The following is a 9,472-nucleotide window of genomic DNA, read 5'->3' as shown; positions in this document are numbered from 1 at the left end:
ATTCATTTGTAATGACTGTAGCTCAGCTTGAACTAAAAATCAAACCCACAGCCTGTGGAGTAGGGGAGAGAAATGTATTCACCACCTAGAGCTCAAGCCTGCTCTTTTCAAATCCTGAAACTGAGGCTGTTTTTTGCCAGCAAACACCTTTCCTGCCCATTCTGCATGGTCATTAGCTATCACAACAATAATTAATTTGCCTAAGAATAGGACATATAAAACACTGTGGAGCTGAAAGCTCTCATTTTTTCCAAGAAGCATGCCCCTTCTTAAGATACAGGAACGCAGTAGCTCTGGCCATGCACGGCTGTTTTAATATGCCTCCGGGAGAGCAAGGCTTTCCTGGCAAATGTATCTTTTATGAAAAAGAGCCTTAGCAAGCCCCTCTTCTTTCATTCGGTGGGAGGAGAGGGGTGCTCAGTTCCACTGAGACCCAAGCATCTCACGTGGAGCACAGACAGCCTGAGAAGCTTTATGGTTACTTTGCTCTCACTTATCACAATGAGCCTTATGAGTCTTATTCTATAGAGGCACTTGAAGATCATTTTGCAGGCTTTCACACTCTACCAACATGGAAAAATCCAAATAAAATACATCTGTTTCAGGTAATAGTCTTAAATTAGAGAAGTCATAACAGGCTCTAAGAAGCAGTGTGAGTTCTTCATTCAAGTAAAACAGCTACAGGGTGACCTGATTCATAACAAATCCTGGTTCTCTTATGGCAGAGGAATATATAATTATAAAAAAAACTGGAAGTAGCAAGGATTAAATTACGTTGCCAGAGCAGCTTGTTTCTAAAGGACTTATTACATGCATGAACCGCAAACCTGTGATTTTTCTTTTTTCACATGAATTGATGTCATAATGAGGTTTAAATGGAGACTCGGTGTCTACTTTGCCTCCCAAAGGAGAGGGGTTTCCCCTCTACCCTGGGCATAGTGCCTCCTTCTGCTGTGCTACTTAATGCAAATGTAAACAAAAAGGAGAGTCAAACCATGAGAGCTGAATTCATTTCCAATTGGCTGTCATGGGTTTTCACTTTGGTCTCCTCATGGTTCACAAGGGTACCTTTCAAGTCTGGTTTATACAGAAGATGCTTATATGATAAAAGCGTAGAACCTAAAGCAGGAATACAGTACTGATTGTGAGGTGGAAACAAATCTGCTTATAGAAGCAATCCATGTGGAACCTTGATTGTAGAAATCTTTTAACACTTCTGTTATTGGAACAGCTGAGAATATAGCAGGAAATCTCCAATGAACAGCTATTTTTTCTACCAGTCCTGAAAACTAATGTTTTAGTATAAATCTGTCCTTTCCAACACATATTGCATCCCCTCAGGGCTAGCTCCACTGTGTAGGAGGATTAAGTGGTTGCCTATGGCAGCAGAATGTTAGGCACAGCAAAATGTTTAGAGACTGTTTATTGTGTGACCGTAAGCTGGGTGAAGCAGACATTTTCCAGTGTGTTGAGGGCTACAAAAACCCTGGAGACATCACCAGCTTCCCCGGTTCTCCCGCATACAAGTGAGCAATAAAAATGTGCAGAGTTTCACAGCAAGGAAATCGGTCTTGTAAATCATGAGCTCAGTGATAGAGAATAGTGAAAACCTGTACCTTTTAATAAATAGATAAAAAGAATATTGAGAAATCCAATACTGTAGCATACCATTGTGTGTTTTGTACTCTAACCTTCAACAGAGTCAGAACTGTGTCATTTGTTTGTCAACCTATAAAGAGCTACAGGGTCATCACCTTGAACTTTCAGCCATGGAGTATTCAGGCAGCTGCTGAGTATTTGAGAAGGCACTTGCCAATACCAAGGTGAAATGAATATAAGTATGAATGTTTATTCATGCTAAGAATCTGACCACGGGGACTTTTACTCACTACACTTCCTTTAAAAGAAAATTGAGTCACTATTAAGGACACACATTAAAATTTTATCTTAGCAGAGCAAATGTTAAACATGGAGAAAGGATGGCCAAAGATGAGAATAGAGAAGCAGGGCAAAAGGCGATATATTCTTTGTGTAATGGCATCTGCTCAGCCTCCCGTGTCAAATCTGATTCTCACAATACGCTTCACCGTTGCCCTTTCTGCTTGGTTTATACCTGCAGGCAGTGCGGTCATGGGAGTGCTGTATCAGACTAAACCACGAGCCTTCAGCACTGCACTGTACTCGCCACTCCAACCACGACAGGTATTTCTACGCTAGTAGGTACTAAGTATGTTGGCATTACTTTTATTTAGTAATTAACGGGACAATGGCTGCATCAGCCAGTGCAAGTTACCAGAGAGGTGCTTAGGCACTTAGAAGAACCATGCCATTTAAGAGGGTGATGTGGGACAAGCTTGTTTGACAAACATAACTGCAAGGTATAATTGGCTGCCATGAATCAGATCTGTGGGTAGTATCATTGCTGAGACTGTAGTTTCTGTCGGTATGTTCATGATAGTTTTCCAGTAGTAGCTGACTTGCCATGGCACGGATACTTATGGCACCACAGGGCTCACCGCCTGGGGACTTATCCCAGCTGCTAAGCACGCTGAATGCACACCTTTGTAACGACACCAAGGGACTACACCGGCCAGCTTGCTTACGCTAGCCCGAAGTAACCAACACAAACTGCAGGGATTAAGCTACATAAATGCGCCCCAGTCTAAAAGCAATCCACACCTCTAGGAGACAAGGAATTTCTAAGCACCTTTCTTTCAGGCTCAAGTAATTAAATGCCCTCTGGTTTTATTTGGAACTGGAGTCTATAAGAATCCACTGATGTAACTATCCATAGGGAAGGCTGCACTGTTTGGGCTAGGAGGTGTCCCTAGGACCAGAATAAGACTGTTTTAAGAGAAGACAGGGGAGGGCAGTTCTAAATACCACCTGCAATAGATGGTTTCCTTGGAAAGCAAGTATTATATGCTGTCTGCTTTCAAATTAATATCCAGGCCTCTTGGACTTGGTGTCTTAAATGGCACAGACCAATTGCAACCAAAGGAATTAGGGGGTGGATTGGTGGTGAAGGTGTACCTGTTCATTTGAAGTACAGTTTGTGGTATAAAGTAGGGAAAAGAGCAGTGAATCAGAACAGATTGCTTTGAACAAGTAAAGGGTAGAAAGGCAGACTTGCATTTCTTGTCTGGCTGCTTCTTCTGACTTTTAGGGAAGAAAATTTCATGGACAAACAAGTCCACTAGAACTGTATTATCAATTGGGCTCCATCAAAGAAATATCCAGTAATTCCATAGGTAACTTCTTCAGACAAAAAAGACCAGCAGAGCAAAGCAATGGCACAAGCACACTTGCTCCTAAAGTTGGCCAGGGTTGGCTGAAAAGCAGCTCCTGCTTTGCTTGCAGTTCCCCGGTAGCCCTTAGCGGGGCTGCTGGGGCTGGACTGAACCACGGGATGTGCAATAAATAAGCCAGCACCCTGGTGCACTGTCCCACAGTGGGACATAGTTGCCTGCCCATCCTGTTACACATCGGATGTGGAACGCCATGGCTGCTTTTTTCTTGACCCTGACATTTTTTGAGTCGGTTCTCGGCATCCTGTGTGCCTGCTGGACCCCTGCTGTGTAAAGATTTTGATGACTGACTCTTGAAGTCAATAAATTTACCATAGCAATGACCAGCCAGGTAACAAATGGCAGGTTTTCTGCCATTATTTAGCAAGTTAATTTATTAAAAAGTAATTTCCCCACCCCTTGACCAGCTCTAACAATCAGTTCCTTTAATTGAATTGTTGTCTCCTCTCACCAGCCTAATTATGACATATAAATTACTATTTTTGGCTCAGATGTGCAGCTGCAATGGTAGGGTTAAAACCTGAAGTGAATCAGTGTTTTGCTCCGGACACCAAAAGGGCCAGGATTTCACTTAAGGTTCAAAGCTCTGACAAATTCCATTAATAACTGCATGGATTTGTTGACTTCTTCAAATAAAGCTAAAAGATTTTAGAATATTAAATCCAGCTATCAGAAATGCATTGTTTCTCTTCCTGTGGATCACTGTCACAATATTTATTTTAGCAGTGAATATAAAATCTAAAAAAACAAGCAAAAAAAACCCACAAAAAAGAAACAAATTAAAAAGGATTCAAGAAAAAGAAAACTAGATTTTATTTTCTATATACCTTGCTTCTATATTCTAGCATTTTCTAAAAGAAGTTCTGAATTCTTATTTCAGATTTTTTTCTCCCTCTGGAAGTGTTATAAATCTAAAAAAAAGTAAAGTTTAAAAAGGATTAAATAATTCATACTAATAAAAAATATACTTCAGCCAAAATGGAAGGTTTCAGATCACATAAATTTAATATTGTAGGGTTTTGTCAAAACAATTTGGCAATTTCTGTTTCACCTCACCTTGGTCTGAAATTTATTCTTGCTACTGGTTCATTTACTGGCCTTAAAAATTATATATTCTTCTATCTCTAATACTGAGGAGTCACAGATACTGCTTTGGATCTATACACACTGCCCTGAATGCGCCTCTTTGGAAGTAATAGAATCTTTTCTGAATGTCATTTGCCTTCTGTGCATAAAAATTCTCCCCCACAGAAGGAAATTTCAGCTATAAAAAATATTGGGTGAAGGAAATTATAGTTTTATGGCCTAACTTTTATGTAGCAAGTTCAAATTCACAAAATTGATTTATTTTTAATTTATCCCACCCCCTTCACAGGATCCAGACCGCATATGCAGGGCACTTTAATTTCTCTCCTTTCTCAGAATCTGAACCCCCCCTAGGAACAGTTCCTTTGCGCTCATTTTGCATCTCCAGGGTACACAATTCAAACAAGAGCTACCTTGTGCTAACAGAGTGTTGATTTGCTTGTGCTCACGAAAGCAAGGAGAGTGCTTTTCAGGACGGGAGCAGGGCAGGCGGGTGGGGGATGCTCTAGTTTTTTAATTAAAATATTCTTTCAATAACATTGTAGAGCTGTTGAATGCCTGCAGATTTTTCTCTTCCATACTTTAATATTTCTAAAATGCCATTCACTTATGAAAATAGAAGTTTCTTTTCAACACATAACTTCTATGAAGGAGTTGTCTTGAAGGATACCATATTATTTATGGTTAAAAAATATCACTCTCTGCTTTTCCTCAACATTTTTTTTCCTCACCCACAGCATACTGTGATCTTTTAGACTCAGTCCTTACTCTCTACTCATGCATAAACATTTGCAGAACTACGGCCTTCAGCCCCAATCCTGCAAAGATCCAGTCTGTCCCTAAGCCAGTAGATATAAAGTGGTTACTGTTAAGCACACGATTTAGAAAACCTCTAAAATTCTGGAGTAAGGACTGTATTTTACGATTTCTCTGAAGCATCTCTCTGAAATGCATTGCAGTACTTTAAAGTAATTCTCGCTATGGGATATTTTTCACATTTATAATAACTCATAGTCTCTGTAGAGCATCCCAGCTTTCTGCTGTTCTTTTAAACAGTCATTAGACTACTTCAGAGGTGAATAAAAAATGTACTCCTCCTTAATTCTAGTAGGAACCCTGAAAAGTGTGTTGTCTTTATGCCACTTGTTATGCATTATTTCCCCATATTTCTTCCCTTACTCTTCAGTCCTAAAAATCTACAGATTTACTTTCTTAGATTGCATGATATCTTCTCCATATATAAAAATACTGGTTTGTCTGAACCCAATACATTATTCCTTCATTTGTCAAAAAGTTCCTATTTCCATTCCTAGAGGGGGGAAGCCAGGGGCCTAATGAATAAGTAGAGTTGCTGGTGAGAGTGGCCAAGGGCAGGCAGGGTTGGGGGAATGCACGCCTGTGGACATGGATGGTCAGAGATGAGCCCTGAGGGAGGCTGCAGGAGCCCAGGGGTATATTTATCAGTAAAATCACAAGCAGCAGTCAAGCATTTAGCACTGAATTGGTCTGCCAGAATATTCCTTATAAATTGGGTTTGCCTGTTCTCAGAGGCAGATGAGTAATCCTTTGCAGGCAATGGTAGCTGTGCTAGCTTTCTGCTTCCATCTTCCATTCATCTCTTTGATCACACAAATATTGCTTAGGTTATGGCAAGCAAGTAGGATTCTGGTGTGGCAGCCATGATCAGGCTTAATTTGACCATGTGTTCCCTCTGCTTCCCTTCAGCAGGCTAAAAATATATTCCAACACCATTGTACAGATATCATAAAAATGACAGTTGAAGACATTCTGACAACAGTCCAAATTCATGGCAAATAATTGCATTTGCAAGTGCATCATGAAGCAAAGAGTATCATCAAGGCTTAGGGGTAGACCACCTGTCTTCAGGAGCTTCCATCAGCAGCAGCGTACTGACCTAAAAGGCAAGATCAGTAGAGGTAGCGTGATCAAGCAGTCAACAATAACAGTAAAGCATTTTTGATAATCATGATGGCCATCAGTACAACAGAGAACCACTCCTGGTAAAATAAAAATTGGAAAGGGGCAGAGAATATGGTCATGACCCTGGCAACTAAGGAAGTCCCAGGTGACTGATATATATGTGACTTCTTGATGCATGTGAGCCACAAGTGGCATGGACCAAAAACCTTACAAGAGATAAATATTGCCTCCTAATTCATAGCGTAGATGCCAGCATTCCCCAAACCTCTCTGCTGGCAAAAGTGGAGCAACACAAGTCAGGAGCTGCCATCTTCCAAACAAAAAAGGCTGTTTTCATCTCAATGCTAAATTGAGCATCTAAGGATGCTCTGCTGCTTTGCCAGACGCGCTCAGCAAAGACCTCCATGAACATTGCCTTTTCACTTGAACATTCTCCCTTCACTAGTGATCTTCCCATATTTCCAGAGTGACACTCTGCACAGGCATAGTTTTTCTCATGGTGGCAGGTGTTGCACGATGGCCATCAGTACAACAGAGAACCACTCCTGGTAAAATAAAAATTGGAAAGGGGCAGAGAATATGGTCATGACCCTGGCAACTAAGGAAGTCCCAGGTGACTGAAATATATGTGACTTCTTGATGCATGTGAGCCACAAGTGGCATGGACCAAAAACCTTACAAGAGATAAATATTGCCTCCTAATTCATAGCGTAGATGCCAGCATTCCCCAAACCTCTCTGCTGGCAAAAGTGGAGCAACACAAGTCAGGAGCTGCCATCTTCCAAACAAAAAAGGCTGTTTTCATCTCAATGCTAAATTGAGCATCTAAGGATGCTCTGCTGCTTTGCCAGACGCGCTCAGCAAAGACCTCCATGAACATTGCCTTTTCACTTGAACATTCTCCCTTCACTAGTGATCTTCCCATATTTCCAGAGTGACACTCTGCACAGGCATAGTTTTTCTCATGGCGGCAGGTGTTGCACAGAGTCAGAGCCACATGCTTTTCAGCCTTGATTGTGTTGTTTCAAGAGCAGAGGAACAAAAGCCTAGCAGTACATCTGTCTCTTCTCTTGCTCTTTCTTCTCAGCTTGTATCCTTTGTCACTGGAAAGAAAGTACCACTTCTCCCAGAAAAGCCTGTTCACACACAATTTCATCACCTGATTCTGCTGGGAAATGGCAACCTTCACAGGCCTTGCCAAGAACAGACCCATGTGGCAGCAATACTGAGGCCTGGAGCTGGGATCAAGGATGTAGAAAGCTGCAGACCTGGGTGTGCTCTGGACAGCAGTGCAGTGCAGATGCAAACCCACCCTCCTCATGCTGATCTTCCAGAGAGCACTTTCAAAGATGGGGCTGACTATGGACACAGAGGGTCTGCCCTAGAGCTGTGTGAAGACATGGGTCTGTGGGGCCCAAGCATGTTGTTCACAAGGGGCCTCCTCACCACTGGCTGCCCATGAGCTTGAGATGTCTGCTACATTCATTAGTACAGCCTCTCAATTACATGAGCAATGCAGCAACCAAGTGAGCCGAAGTTAGGAGGTAACTCAATCTGGCGTGTTGGGCAGCCATATTATCAGCCAGCATAAATATCACATCATGCACCCTGGCTAATTCAACAGAAATACATAGCTGTAAAAACATGTGCTCACACCTGACCTAAGCTTGTGGTCGCTAATGCTCAGTCTAGACTTAACAACTGTGGGACCATGACTTTAGTCATTCTTTGCAGAGTGCCAAGGGCAGGTGGGGTGGGTTGACTTTCTTTCTCCTTTTTTCCACATAAACCCAACATGACAGGGCTCAGCCAAGTACATTCCCAAGGTCATATGTATAGATAGGTTTCCCGAACACAGCTACACAAAGTAGTGGCATGTGCTACAGTAGGTTACTTGGAACATATAGCAATTCAGCATTACGTGGCTTTCAACACATTAAAAAAAATGCAAAGTGGAGTAAAATAGGCATGTAGGAAATATAAATGGACTCTTAAGATCCTAGTTTACTGAAACCCCCGAAGTTAATCCCCAGTGTCTGCATACTAATACTGTTTATAGCACTTAAAGTTTGTTAGGTTTTTCTCTGATTATTTAAGGACTAATCAAAATTGTGACTTCACTCTGGGAGGTTTTGCACTTTCCTCTGATGACTAATGACATCCCAAACAAATCTGAGTACAGGCATATTTCTGTGGGTTTTTTTTCCTCCTCTTAGATGGATTAGTGCTGTCATCAGCAGGTGTGGGGAAAACACAGAAGCCCAAGCACTGAGTATAACAAGTAAGCAAGAACTGCATTTAAATTAACTTGAAATGCAAAGGTAGTGAGTCATCTCCTAAGCAGGATTTTGGATTGCTGGAGCCTTGTGGTTCCTCACCAGGAAAGGATAACTGATGCCCAGACTGGGGATTCTCTCTCCCGGCCTAATACTTACAGAATTTTTTGAGAACTATTCACATCTGTAACATGAAAATATATAGATGTATTTCTGCTATCTAGCCAAATATAGAGTTCTGCTGTTGTTGTGTATAAATATATATATAACATATATATGTATAAAACAACAGCAGAACTGTGTTATGCCCATTCCAATTGTAGAGCTACAGTGCAAACAGCATCTGTGCTTTAATAATATTTACCGTTAGCATCTTCCTTGTCTGTTCCCTTAGCTCATGCTGGGTCCCATCCACACTAAGACAATGCAGCATAAACAGCCTTCAAAAGCCTCTTCTACACATGAGCTACAGTAGCAAACTACAGTAGCCAGTGTCCCAGGTGATGCTCCTTTCATCATGAGTTATACTCATCCGACCTCTTACCTGTCACGTTTGACTTTGATCCACTGATTTTGAATGCATTTATGGAAGGCAAATTATGTGTGACCTACTTTTTAAGCTGACGGTGTTTTACCTAACCACAGGTGCCTGAGCACCATCACACTGTATTTAACTTTGGTGCCTTTGATGAGTCAGTTCCCTGCTGCCTGCCCTGCCAGGAGTGCTGGGACCACAGGGCTCCCCGTCACATGAGGCAGAGCAGGCGAAAGGGTGAAGTCGGGGGAGTCATTAGCTGGTCATTAGCTAATGACAGTAAATTGATCCACTAAGTCCAGACAGCCTTCGCCTACTTGTATTAG

Source organism: Egretta garzetta, unplaced genomic scaffold (assembly GCF_000687185.1).
Source record: "Egretta garzetta isolate BGI_Z169 unplaced genomic scaffold, ASM68718v1 scaffold64, whole genome shotgun sequence".
Taxonomy (NCBI): domain Eukaryota; kingdom Metazoa; phylum Chordata; class Aves; order Pelecaniformes; family Ardeidae; genus Egretta; species Egretta garzetta.
This window is presented reverse-complemented; position numbering follows the sequence as displayed.